The sequence below is a fragment of the Triticum urartu genome, chromosome 7 (genome assembly GCF_003073215.2).
Source record: "Triticum urartu cultivar G1812 chromosome 7, Tu2.1, whole genome shotgun sequence".
In the NCBI taxonomy this organism is placed as follows: Eukaryota; Viridiplantae; Streptophyta; class Magnoliopsida; order Poales; family Poaceae; genus Triticum; species Triticum urartu.
The window spans coordinates 686,368,883-686,383,355 of NC_053028.1; the positions used below are offsets into that span (position 1 = coordinate 686,368,883).

The 14,473-nt window shown below is 44.4% G+C and overlaps 1 long non-coding RNA gene across 1 annotated transcript; it reads right to left on the bottom strand.

Moving 5' to 3' along the window:
- Positions 1 to 13,581: 13,581 nt before the first annotated feature.
- Positions 13,582 to 14,186, bottom strand: LOC125523798. Its single transcript, XR_007290424.1, has 2 exons — positions 14,139 to 14,186; positions 13,582 to 14,022 (listed from the first exon to the last, which is right to left on the bottom strand). It is a non-coding gene; the product is annotated as an uncharacterized LOC125523798 (long non-coding RNA).
- Positions 14,187 to 14,473: the final 287 nt, after the last annotated feature.

The following is a 14,473-nucleotide window of genomic DNA, read 5'->3' on the forward strand; positions in this document are numbered from 1 at the left end:
CTGGTATGTGAAACTAGGTGGTATGAATTTGGCAACAATGTAATTAGCATAATCAGCATACCATGGAGCAGTATGAGAAGCATTTATGACACTTAATTGCTCATCAGGAAAGCTATCATCAATAGGTAGTGGGTCATCAAGCACATTTTCTAACCTAGACAAGTTGTCTGCAACGGGGTTCTCAGCTCCCTTTCTATCAACAATATGTAAATCAAATTCTTGTAGCAAGAGAACCCATCTAATAAGTCTAGGTTTAGCATCTTTCTTTTCCATAAGATATTTAATAGCAGCATGATCAGTGTGAATAGTTACTTTAGAATCAACAATATAAGGTCTGAACTTATCACAAGCAAATACAACCGCTAAGAATTCTTTTTCAGTAGTAGCATAATTTCTTTGAGCATTGTCTAGGGTTTTACTAGCATATTGAATAACGTTTAATTTCTTATCAACTCTTTGCCCTAGAACAACACCTACAACGTAATCACTAGCATCACACATAATTTCAAAGGATAAATTCCAATTAGGTGGCTGAACAATAGGTGCAGAGATCAATGCTTTCTTAAGTATTTCAAATGCTTCTACACAATCATCATCAAAGACAAATGGTATATCTTTTTGTAATAAATTAGTCAAAGGCCGAGAAATTTTTGAGAAGTCCTTAATGAACCTCCTATAAAATCCGACGTGACCAAGGAAACTTCTTATACCTTTAATGTCCTTGGGGCATGGCATCTTTTCAATAGCATCAACCTTAGCTTTATCAACTTCAATACCTCTTTCAGAAGCTTTATGCCCCAAGACAATACCTTCATTAACCATAAAGTGGCACTTTTCCCAATTCAAGACAAGATTAGTTTCTTCACATCTCTGCAAAATTCGATCAAGGTTGCTCAAGCAATCATCAAAAGAAGATCCATAGACGGAGAAATCGTCCATGAAAACCTCAAAAATCTTTTCACAAAAGTCAGAGAATATAGCCATCATGCATCTTTGAAAGGTAGCAGGTGCATTACATAAACCAAAAGGCATACGTCTATAAGCAAAAGTACCAAAAGGGCAAGTAAAAGTAGTCTTTGATTGATCATTGGCTGACACAGGTATTTGAGAGAAACCCGAATAACCATCTAGAAAGCAAAAATGTGTATGTTTGGATAATCTTTCTAGCATTTGATCGATAAAAGGTAAGGGGTAATGATCCTTTTTAGTGGCCTTATTTAATTTGCGGAAATCAATTACCATCCTATAACCTGTAATAATTCTTTGAGGAATCAATTCATCTTCATCATTAGGAATGACAGTAATGACTCCCTTCTTAGGGACACAATGGACATGACTTACCCACTGACTATCAGCAACGAGATAGATTATACCTACCTCAAGGAGCTTTAGTATTTCCTTTCTTACCACTTCTTTCATTTTAGGATTCAGCCGTTGTTGATGATCACGAACTGGTTTAGCATCTTCTTCCAAATTTATTTTCTGTTGACATAGAGTGGGACTAATGCCCTTAAGATCATCAAGAGTATACCCAATAGTAGCACGGTGCTTCTTAAGAGTTTTCAATAATCTCTCTTCCTCATGCTCTGAAAGGTTAGCACTAATAATAACAGGATATATCTTTTTCTCATCAAGATAAGCATATTTAAGAGTACCAGGCAACGGTTTAAGCTCAAACATGGGATCACCCTTGGGTGGAGGAGGATCCCCTAGGATTTCAACAGGAAAATTATGTTTCAGAATAGGTTCCTGTTTAAAGAATACTTCATATATTTCCCTTCTTTCATTCATAAACATATCATTTTCATGGTCTAGCAAATATTTTCTAAAGGATTAGTAGGAGGTACGGCGATAGAAGCAAGACCAATAATTTCATCCTTACTAGGTAATTCTTCTTCACGGTGTTGTCTACTAAATTTAGAGAAATTAAATTCATGAGACATATCATCTAAACCGATAGTAACAACATCCTTTTTGCAATCTATCTTAGCATTAACAGTGTGTCAGGACCGGTTTTTCGGGATATTAATTTCCCAAAAGCGGCCCTTGTGCTCACTAGCCCCAGGATTACTGTTAGCTGATGAGACACCAACTTGTTACAGAAACTCCAAGCAAACTACAAAATATGTAGTACAAGACCATTCTGGCCTATGGGTACAACAATTGGTTTCTAGTGGTTGATGGCGGAAGCGGTTTGTAGGTCATCAACGTCTATGGGACTCCATTTCCCACAGGAACAGCTGACCAGGATAACTCCTATCTTCGCGAGGCTGCTATCTCCATTGCGTAGGTTCCGGGGCTGTCATCGCAATGTTCCTTTCCACGCAAGAAATCTGGCCAAGACAATAGCCAGGGACAAGCCAGTGAGTACTTTGAATGTACTCGCAAACATTAAGAACACAGGTATAATATAGCCATTGATAATCCTGCTTTGAAATATTCTATGATTACTTCGTCAGTCATAAATGAAGCTCATGATGCATGCAAGTAGGTTAATCATGTCATATATGACTATGCAATCAGCGAGTAGAAACAGAATGCACCGATCAGGTGTCTGAAGCGACGCCTCGAAAGGATAACAATATAAAGTATGCCTCAGTCGGGCGTCTAAGCGACACCACATAAAGGGCTTATAAGTAAATGAAATGCCAAACATGCCACAGTTGGGCGTCTGAGCGACACCGCATAAAGGGCTTATAAGTAAATGAAATGACAAACATGCCAGAGTCGGGCGTCTGAGCGACACCGCATAAAGGGCTTGTAAGTAAATGAAATGACAAACATGCCATAGTCGGGCGTCTGAGCGACACCACATAAAGGGCTTATAAACAAATGAAATGACAAGCATGCCACAGTCGGGCGTCTGAGTGACACCACATAAAGGGCTTATATAAGAATAATCACAGTGAATATCTAGGAGGTAGAACCGTCTCAGGGATACTCATAAAATTCAAATAATAAAAATGATTAGTCCACAATAATAATAATCATAATCATCATATGTCACAGATCATAACTAATGTTCTGGTTCAGTAGTTTTTCCTCCGAAGACCGACACTAAGACCAACACTTGACCCATCCCAGACTGTAGTCCTTAACCATGGACACGGCTATTCGAATAGGTATAATATCTCTGCAGAGGGTGTACTCTTTACCCACGAGTAACGGATTTCCTTAGCCCATCGGAACTAATTCCGTCTACGGTCTTTTAATTGAAAACCCACCTAACCGTACACACCAGCCAAACTCACCGGTGTTTGGAATCACCCTTGACACCCGTTAAGCAAAACTCTAAGTGGGGAGGCTACAACCTCGACTTAGCATGGCATCACAAAATTTATACCGCGCGCAAACTGGGGGAGCTACCCCCTTCGGCTACAACCGAAAACACCCATGCCCCCGGACCAGGTGGCATGCCTACCGGATGCAGCCGGTATCTTCCACCATGGCCTCTCTGTATGGTGTGTGCTAGAAAGGGGTTGACAACTTACTGAACCATACCCTACCTACGGTAGGGACAAGTGGTAGCACGAAACAAGTATGGGGGTTACTGGAACAAGACTCGATCTACGGCCGACTCAGGAGGCCTAAGTATTTCCTACATGATTAGCTCAAGGATAATATTTCACATCCATCAGACACAACCACCACTCATCATACCTCCCCCTGCCCCACCGGTCATAACCGTCTCAACGAGGGACAAGCTCGTGTCTACCCAAGACAGAGACTTTCCCGGATCCTTCCCAGTAGGCATGAGAGGCATATGAGGGTGATTGCTACCACAAGTATGTCCATTTCCAACAGCAAAAATTTCCATTTTTGCACTCAAAGCGTATGATCATATCGTCACAAACACATAACGGATACTCTGTGTCACGGTGGTGTTGCAACTGTATCAAACAACAGACGATAATATTATGCCTGAGTTCAGAAATGCTTGCCTTCAAGGTGTGGAGAGGTGAGGTGCCCTCCAAAACTTTTGAAAGTTATATCTCCCTTCCAAATTCCTATTTTCAAAAATATTAAAATAACACATACTTCAAAAACAGTACAAAAAGTTGTCCTAATTATTTTTGAAATAAATCTTAAAATAAACTAGGTGAAATTTGAGAGAGGTAGGAAAAAGAATCAATTCATTTGGAGTTTTATTTAAAAAGATATAGCCAGTCAAAGTTTCAGTCAAACTCTGTTTAAAAAAAACAGAAGAAGAAAATGTTTTGAATACACATACGCTTTCGGGCAGAGAAAACGTACTTTAGGTTTTGCGCTTCCACTTAAAACACGTGGAGGCGGGGCTGGGTCACCGACAGTGGGTCCCTTGGGCCCACTGGTCAGGTTTGACCAGTCGTCCCCCGCCTTCCCTCTCCTTTCGCCGAACGAAGGTGGAGCTCCGGCGATCTTTGCCGGCGAACGTCGGCCCCTCGAGGGCATCCGAGGGCAGGGATGGATCCGCCACTCCTAGGCGGTCCTACCGGTGGTCGACTGGCCGGCGGGGACGGAGGGAGTCGCCGGCGGCGAGCTCCGCAGCGGAGGAAGCTTCGGGCATGATTGGGGAATTGGGCTACGTTGGGTTTTGATCGCGTTTGAGGGGTCGGGCAGCTCCGCACGGTCGAGGGGAATCGCATGGTGGCACTGGTTGGACGGGAGGGGCTCGGGTTGCTACTGAATGGACCGGAGGGCGGCGGCGGCTGTACTGGCCGGAGATGGGGAAGAAGACCTTCCCTGGTCGATTGACTGCTATGGGGGTGCTAGGTGGGGTGGCTTGAGGTCGCCTGAGGTTTCAGAGAGGCTCGGGGCTCCTTAAATAGGCGGTCGGGGTCGGTTCCGACGATGGCCGTGGATAAGAACGCCGGCGACCGTCATTCTGTTGCAGCAGGGGGACGTGGCGACGACGAGCGCTTGCGGACAAGCTTGTGGATGAGCTCGGACTGCTCTAGAGGGCAGCTGGCATGCGAGGGTGGCTTGGGCGGCGCCGTCCATGGCAGGGCGCACTGTGGCCGCTCGCTAGCTGCCGTGGCCGACCTGACGGCGGAGCTGTAGGGCGCCAGGGGCAGCTCTGTGACGTGGGAGGGGTCGGGTGCGTCGACTGGGAGAGGGGAAGGGCCAAAACGAGCGCGGGGCGTCGACAGTGGGACGCGGCGACTCGGTGCACGCGTGTGCAAAACGTGCGCTCTGGGCGCGCCCAGAGCACGCACGCTGCGTGTTCGGCAGAATGCCACGGCATGCCAGAGGGCTCCAAATCACCTAAGGTTTAGCAGGTCTAGGCTAGGGCCATCTAGGAGTTTAGTGGACAAGCTGGTTAGGTCAGGGGATCAAGTTCACAAAAGCAAACTAATAATCATGCCAAATCTGCTTATGCACTCAAGGTGTTCGACAGAATGCTAAGTGCATCTAGGCAACTCCCGGGGTGGCCTAAAAGCTCCAGACCAGTGTCTCTTTAGGTGATAGAGAGGGTGGCAGTGTTAGTTTGTCAAAAGCACATACTTGTTAGTGCAATTTTGTGAGAAAACTAATTCTGGACAGAAAGAAAAAGGCACTAATGCATGCTCTAAAAATCCTCCAATGAGTCTACTCTCTTGGACTTAAGGGTTTTGCAGGATGGGCTATAAGTAGGAAAAGGAATCATAGCTAAAAGGGCAAGTTAAATGATGGTTGTTGTACAAATCACCATGCTGGACCAGAATGAAAAATAAGTTGATTCACTCAAATATTTCGAAGAACATAGAAAGGTTTTTGCATAAAGTTGAATAATACATTCCTATTAATATCCCATAATTTTGGTGGAAGCTTTAGAGAAATATTTAAATGGGTTGTAGTGCAAAATTGCCCACTGGACCAGATTTGAAGAATTGGTGTAGAGCTCAAAATATCCAGTGAATGAAATATATTTTTGCATAAAAGTGATTTAAAAACATCACATGACATCTCCAAATTTTGGTTGGAATTTTAGATAAATATATCAAAAGGTTGCAGTGCAAAATTGGGTCCCGAAACTTAAGAAAAATCATTTTAAGGAATAAGGCTCAGAAAGGAATAATTATGCAAATAAATCCACTGATAATAGAAATGTTTTCCTTGAGGGGAGAAACAAGTCCAATAATACATTTGGAAAGTTTTTCACTTGAGGTAAAAACCCCATAATAATAAGGTAAAGAAAGGCCCTGAAACCAAAAGAAAATCCAGAAAATAAAAGTTTAAATTTCCTGGCAAAATTTTTAATCAATAAAACAAGGGTAAAATTTTGGGGACAACACTACCCCCCTTAAGAAAAATCTCGTCCTCGAGATTTGTTAAAAGTTGTTTTAAGAAAATATATGCAATAAAATGTGGCTACAGTGAGAGGGCAATAAGTGGTGTAAAACCACAGCGTGGAACACTGGCGCTGCGTGGAAAAATCTATGGCTAGGGGGAAAACGAGAGATTTCTATGCTGGATACAGTAAATTTAGAATAAATTATAAATTTAAAATACGCTGGTCGAACCCGAGAGCACAGTGCTCTCACTGGCTGATAGGTGGACCCGGGGTCCACTGTCAGTCTCTTCTTCTTCCTCCGGTTCCCTCTTCTTCCTCTCTCCCGCGCGCTTTACCGCGCTTTCTCCACCGGCGACGTTTAGCGCATAGGGCATCTAGGCCGTACCGCGGTAGTGCGCGGCGTGCTAGCTGCCGGTGCAGCGTGCACTCACCTCGCGGGCTAGCGTGCTGTCGGCACTGCTCGTGGATTCGCCTCCGAACACCGGTGATCGGGCGACGAGCGGCGCTGGTGGACTTCGCCCACCGTACACCGAGCTTGAGCTATAAAACGGCCGAGGTGCTTCTCTCTTCTTCCTCACACCTGGCCTCGCTTCTCCTTCCCCTTCATCCTCCTCCATTTCCGTTTACAGAAGCTAGAGACGAGGTTTTAATGGCGGAGGCGATGCCGGATTGGTACGTGATCCTGATGTGCGAAGGGCTGGCGGCATTGCTGGGGCTCTCCGTGCTCCTGTGTGCGATGATCCTCGATGATCATCGTGATGCTGCCGCTCGAGTGTTGGCTTTCCGCGGTGGCGGTGATCACGAGGAGTAGGTGTGGTGTTGGGTGCTAACTGTTGTTGGTATGCTGGGTAACTTGCACCCGGATGATTACCCACTAATCTCTCCTTCAGAGACTGTGGTGTACTAGGGAGATGATTAACCAGATGCAACACGGCTACATGGTGTTGTGAGAAGTGTATGTGTTCAAGTGGTCGTGGTTGTGAGCCTGCTGCCGTGGTGCTGCGTGAATAAAAATCCATGTCGTGAGGAGATATATGCTGCAGCAACTCAGGGGAAAGAAATCTCACTCCAGGATTTCTCGCGAGGAAAAATTAGTTAATCAAAATTTACAGCAGCAAAAATTAGTCACTACAATTGAAACCAAATGTTCATCTCATCGCACAAGATTTAGAATAACACGCATGAGTTACAACACTTATCTAAATCCGAGAATAAAAGAACATCGCAGTGACGTCTAGAATGAAAATGGCAACTGGACGGGGTCCCGAGAAAACGTCTCTGGTACTGGGGCGCACTCTTCTTCTATCGGTGGAAGTGGATTGACCAGTCGATGAACGCGTCTCTCTTGGTCGGGTCTCAGCGGTCTGCCGATGGCGATCTGAGGATTTAAATCAGCGAGGCTCTGGAGATAACCCATCACTCGCTGGGTCAAACGCTCTTGAGCGATGACATACTGGACAAGGTTGGCCAGTACTGGGTCTCTCTCAATTCGTCCACCGGGAAAAGATGTCACTTCCCCAGGTGCTGCACGGCTCGGAAAGTAATAATACCCTCGTTCGCTGGCATAGGGTACCGTGAATCAAAGGCGAACAATCGCTTCGTGTGCAGCCGCTTCTATGGCCATCTGCGGAGTTGGCATAGATTTCCCTAGGAAGGGGACTTCCGTTGGGTCCTGATTTGAGTTTACGGGAGGGATGTGCACTACTGCCCAATATGTCGAGGTGGAAGAGGTGATCCTCGATTTGAGCAACTCATACTGGGGTGGCTGGGTAGAACCCATGGTACTGCAGGTAAAGTCCCACAATATTTTAACAAAACTACCCGGGGATGCATCTGGGGTTCTCAGATAAATGCTAGGGCTCGACATGGCAAGAAATGGTTGTGAGGGTGGTGCACAAGACGAGGGGTACTTGGCACGGTCACGAGGTGGCCTTTTATATAGCAACTGGGCTGGGTTATTTACCGCGGTGAGGGGCACTTGTTTGCTGGTTCTGCTCTCATGGGGGTCGGGGTCAAAGCCACAGATACCGACAGCCCTCCGCCCCAACCCCGGTTGTGCTTGGGTGTGCTGGGTTGCGATTGCGCTTGGGTTGTGTTGAGTTGCGGTCACGTTATGTGTCTTGCAAAAGTGACGTGTTACTGTGGGTGCCGTCGGGGTTGGTTTTGGTAGCCACGCCCGGGATTAAAATGTAGCCGTACACCAACGCACTCATGCATGGCCACTATTCAAAATAGGGATGCACAAGCAGGTAGCATTCCAATATGGCGATACATGATCACACAATTACAGGGCATGGGGCATACTATGACTCGACACTACTCGAGTGACTTAGTCTACCTCGTTTATATCTAAGCGGGCGTGCCTTGTGGATGTCGAGGCTTCTCCATTGGCTTCACTGTCGGGGTTAGCTGGAGGGGGTTGAGGAACTGCAGGGTCGGGGTAGCGATGATGATCATCGCGGGGATTGCTGGCCACGATCCCGTTGGAGTGCGTTCCCAAAAGGCGACGAAGCACTTCTGGGGTCATCAAAGCACCTTGGTTGATGGCTGGTGCTGACCTCAAGGTCTCGATCGGCTGTCCGAACAGCACGACTGGGTTGTCGGCGTCGGGCTCATCTTCTCTTCTAGCCGGGGCTCGGCGAACCAGCTCTCCACGAGCTGCGATCAGATCAAGGGTGATTTGATCGAACAGCCCCTCTAGTGCACTTACATAGCGCACCAGATGCAATAATACAGGATCCGTCTCGTGATCTCCGTTGGCAACTTGTGGTGGTCTACTATACCCGTCACGGCTGGGGTAGTAGTAAAATGTGCAACAGTTAACCCTGGGCGACAAGTGCCAGAGTTGAACTATAGCTTCTCGGGCAGCTAGTTGGATGGCTTGTGGCTCAAAGGAAGTTGTCCTTCCGGTGAACCTGTAGGGGCGTTCTGGTGATAGACCCCTACCATAGACGTGCACAGTGGCCCAAAATTGAAGGCTCTCACCGCTCATGGATCCTTGGTACACAACATATTCTGGGAGCTCTTCTAATGCAAAGGCACGGCGGGTAAGGTTTGCTAGCACGGTCACAAAACCTCCAAGGTTGGTTGCTGTGGTCTCATTGTGAACAATGGGTCCTGGCATTTTAGCTTGCTTTGGGGTTAGAGGCTGTGCTGTGCTAGGTCGAGGCTAGCGTTCCCTTTTTATAGAAAAAGGGGGCGGAGTCTTCCTTCGCATGCTTGCGAAAAAGACTATTCAGGGGCCGGTCACTAGCGCATGATCGACAGGCTAGGCTGATAGGTTGGGCACCGACTATTCTCTCGGGTGGTGGGCGGTGGACCAGCATGGAGCGTGCTATTTGGGCTGCCTGCTGCCATGGCACGTGAGGCTAGTGGGTCCTTCATACATCGAAAACACTAATTAGAAGTACTTTTTTTAAGTATCACTCTTACCTTTTCACATTGCGACAAGTGGCGCAATGCATGCGCGTCACTTGTCGTAACCTGAGAGTTTTCCTCTTTCCCATACATCTATTTATTTAAAATGTTTTATCTCTTAAACCATACGTCCAAATTTTAAACCGTTTTCATCAGTGGATTTCTCGCATCGAGATTTTCAAAACTAGATCCAATGTTAATAGGTTTTAACAAACTTTTTTCCACAGAAAAATCGGACAAAAAAACCGTATGAAAAAACCGAACTGGGAACATGTTTTTTTCCTGTCCGAAAAAGGCACGGCCGTGCCTCTCGCGAAAGCACAATCGGGCCTCTGGCGGAACCAAAACCATGCCTCTCGCAGAAGGAAAAAAAAAGAAAACACGTTTTTCCCGTTTCTGAGAGGCACGGCGTGCCTCTCGCGGAAGCAAAACTGTGCCTTCTGCAGAAGGAAAAAAATATATTTAGAAAACACGTTTTTTTGTTTCCGAGGGGCATGACCGTGCTTCTCGCGAAAACACAACCGTGCCTCTCGCAGAAGGAAAAAAATAGAAAACACGTTTATTTTTCCGTTTCCGAGAGGCATGGCCGTGCCTCTCACGAAAGCAAAATCGTGCCTCTCGCGGAAACAAAACCGTGACTCTCGTGGAAGCAAAAAAATATGATTTTTTTGTGATTTTTTTGGAAATTTTGTTGGGTCCATAATCTAGGAAGACTGTTGAAAAACCAAAAAGTAACAAAAAAACTGTTTAAAAAGTCGAAAACACGTGCGAAAAAAAGAAAATTCAAAGGAGGCACCTAGCGCACGACATGTGGCGGCAGCTGAGACCGCGCCAAGTGGCGTGCTCTTAGCCCGTCCCCACGTGATCATGGGAAGGCTCCTGAAAGAGCTACCAACTAGTTGCTCTCTGACACTAAGTAGGCAATCCATATTTGGCTCTTCAAACGCTAGTTATTACAGTTTTTGCAAACCGGTGCCTGCAGCACCCCCCTCTCCTACGACTGGGCCGACCCATGTATCTGCTTTTTTCTGCTTAGCTCAAAAAAGGGGCGCCCGCGAGAGCTCGAACTCACGATTTGCTACTTTTACGCCAAGGACTGCAATCACTAAGCCATAGAACGGCAAGTGATTTATAACTTCTTTCCTTGTCTTTATCTCCCTCTTCAGTCGCGGGAAGCTTCCCAAACCAGTTTTTCGGTTCGCTGGCCATTTTCCGGCATGGTTTATTTGGGTTTTTATTTTTCTTTTTTCTTTCATTCTTTTTTTGGTTTTTTCTTCAAAATCAAGGATTGTTTTATTTTTGGTGTTTAAAAAAAATGATGAACTTTTTTCCAAATACGGTGAACTCTTTTTCAAATTCGATGAGCTTTTTTCAAAATTGGTGATTTTTTTCAAATTCTATGTACTATTTTCATAAACCTTTTTCAGAATGGATGAACTTTTTTCAAATTTGATGAATATTTTTCAAAATTGATGACTATTTTGAATTTGATGAACTTTTTTTTCAAATTCGATGAACTTTTTTCAACTCGATGAACTGTCTTATTAATCGATAAACTTTTTCCAAAATTTATGAACTTTTTTCCATATTCAATGAATTTTTTTTCAAATCCAATGAATTTTTTAAAAAATTGTGAGTTTTCCCAATTCGATGAACTATATTTCTAATTTAAGAAAAATCGTTTTTTCTTTTCAAATTTGATAAACTATTTTTCAAAATCGAGGAACATTTTTCAAATTCGATGAACTTTTTTAAAATTCAAGAATATTTTTTAAAATTTGTTGAATTTTATAAAATTCTGTGAGCATTTTTGAAATCACGATGATTTTCAAAATTTTGCCAATCTTTTTCCTTTTTCATTTTTTAAATCAACAGACTGGTCAACCTCGACCAATCAAACTACACTCGAAGTGACTAGGGAGTTGACCGGTGAAGCGACCGCTCACCTTACATGGGCCGGCCCAAGAGTAGACAGCCGCAAGCACCAACTACCTTTTCAGGTGCTTAAGGCGCCGAACCAGAGCTCCCCACTAAGTTGAGTTAAAGGCAGTAATATCAACGCAAAAAGAAAAACTTAAAGGCGGTAATAAAATATGAGGGTATTTTTGGTTCATTCTACTTATCGTATGCTCGTGGATTCAAAGAGGAGGAGAGAGGATTGGTTGGAAAATCAGGAGAGTTATTCTGATACAAGAGCCCAACACTATAGCTCCACCACTGACACTAAGTAGGTAATCCCTATTTGGCGCTTGGTTATTACTGTTTCTGCAAACCGGCGCCTGCAGCGTGCTGCCCTCTACTATGACTGGGCCGACCCATGTATCTGCTTTTTTCTACCTAGCACAAAAAGGTGCGCCGGCGAGAGCTCGGACTCATGATCTGCTCCTTCTACACCAAGGACCGCAACCACTAAGCCATAAAATGACTAGTTATTTATAACTTCTTCGCTTCTCTTTTTTCCTTCTTCAGTCGTGGGAGTTCCTTCGGTTTTGGGAAGCTTCGAAAAGTTGTTTTTTTCGGTTCGCTGGTCATTTTCCGGTGTGGTTTTATTTGGTTTTTCTTTTTCTTTTTTCCTTTTGTTCTTTTTTGGTTTTTTAATTCATGTTTTTTTTTCAAAATCAAGATTTTTTCTTTTTGGGGTTAAAAAAAGATGAACTTTTTTTCCAAATATGACGAACTCTTTTTCAGGTTTGATTTGTTTTTTCTCAAAATTGATGATTTTTTTCAAATTCGATGATTTTTTTTTTCAAAATCAATGAACTTTTTTTTTCAAATTCGATGAACTTTTTCCAAATTCAATGAACTTTTTTCAAAATTGATGATTTTTTCAAATTCAATAAACTTTTTTCATAATTCCTGCAGATATTGATTGAAAGCTTGTTTCAATTTTCAAAATTGATGAGAAGGGAACAAAATGGGATAAACTTTTTTCAAAGTTGATGAACTTTTTTGCAAATTCAATGAACTATTTTCATAGTCGATGAACTACTCTCAAAATTGATAAACTGTTTTTCATATTCGATGTTTTTTCAAAATTGATGACTTTTTTTTTCAAATTCGATGAACTATATTTTGAATTTAAGAAAAATGGACGTACTTTTTTCAAAATCGATGAACTATTTTTCAAAATCTATGATTGTTGAGCATTTTTGAATTCACGATTTTTTGCCATTATTTTCTCTTTTTTGTTTTTCAAGTCAACAGTTGACCAGTCAACTGATTAACCGCGACCAGTCAAACTACTCTCGAAGCGACTAGGGAGTGGACCGGTGAAGCGATCGCTCGCCTTACACGGGCCAGCCCAAGAGCAGGCGGCTATGAGCTCCAGCTACCTATTCAGGCGCTTAAGGCGGTAATATCAACGCAAAAAAGGAAACTTAAAGGCGGTAATAAAATACGTGGGTATTTTTGGTTCGTTCTACTTATCATATGCTTGTGGATTCAAAGAGGAGAGAGGATTGGTTGAAAAATCGGGGGAGTTGTTCTGATACAAGAGCTTCACAACAACATTGGCAGAAAGCTATGGAGATTGGCAAAGAATTCTATCTCGACGGAAGAATTACTAAGGCTGCGACATATTGCAGATGATGACACTTCTTTTGTGTGCAACTCGGCAGACGATTCATGGCGTCATGCCTTGATTAACCGTCGGTTGTCCAAGTGTGATTGGGCTTTGATGGATGAGGATTTACTGTAGCACAAGTTAGCATGCAATCATGAAGATGCAAAACTATGGCTGTCCATCATGCAGGATTCCGTCAGTGAGCAAGAGTTTACAAGGATCCTAGTTACTCTATTGGCAGAAGACATGAAAGGAGGATGTTGTAGTTCCAAGACCCTTTAGTTATTCATGAAGCAAGAGAAGCAAATGACCTTGCTAGGGCCTCGGTTTCTTTGGCCACTGGTCATTATTTCTGGTTATCCACCACTCCTGATGTTTTATTTGTACCGGATGTTATTGTCGTTTAAACAAAGTGTGGTGGTGACCCCTTAAAAAAAACTTAAAGGCGGGGTAATACAACAATGCCAACCTGTTTCTGGCTGAACCAAAACTCCTAATTCGTCACTTCAAAAAATATTCTAGAAAAAACCCCCTACTCCATATTAAGAGCAAGACCAACCAACGCATCCATGGTGGATCCGTCCTCTGCTTTCTTCTCACGTTGTTTCCTCATGTATCGCTCAACGTTGCATCCGGTAAAAGCGAGCCCGAAGGCTGTTATCATGTTTTGGTACTTGAAGTCGGCTCGCATGAACACCCTTACACCGTCGTCCAACGACAGCTCGCTCGCACCCCTCGCCGCGTCCACTTCTGGCCCGAGACCTACCGATTGGACTGGTGGCGGATGACCCTACAATGTTTCAAGGAAATCAGAGAGTGTTTCTTTTTATTTCCTCCGCAAAAAGGAAAAAAAGAAGAAAAGAGCTCCGGTCGGTTGAAGATCATGGCATGGGATGAGACGCGAACCTGAGGAACGTGGCTGGTGGAGAAGAGACGAGGACGAGGAGCTAGCGGGTGGCGCCGGGCGGCGGGCGAGGATCCCGCGGTGCAGGAGACGCCGGAGCACGGACGCCAACATGTTGTCTGGCGCGTGATCTCCTGAACTTCTTGTTCCGTAGGCGTGATCTTCCTTCTTGCCCTGAGGGCAAAATACGCTGCTCGAGAAATTAGATAGGGAGTGCCTGGAACTCATTCGAATGAGAAATAAAATGGTCTCAGTCGAATGACGTGGGTGATGACGTTGCACGTTATTTGTCGCAGGCCGATCACCTGGCAGACCGAGACAGGCTCCTCTCTCCCCC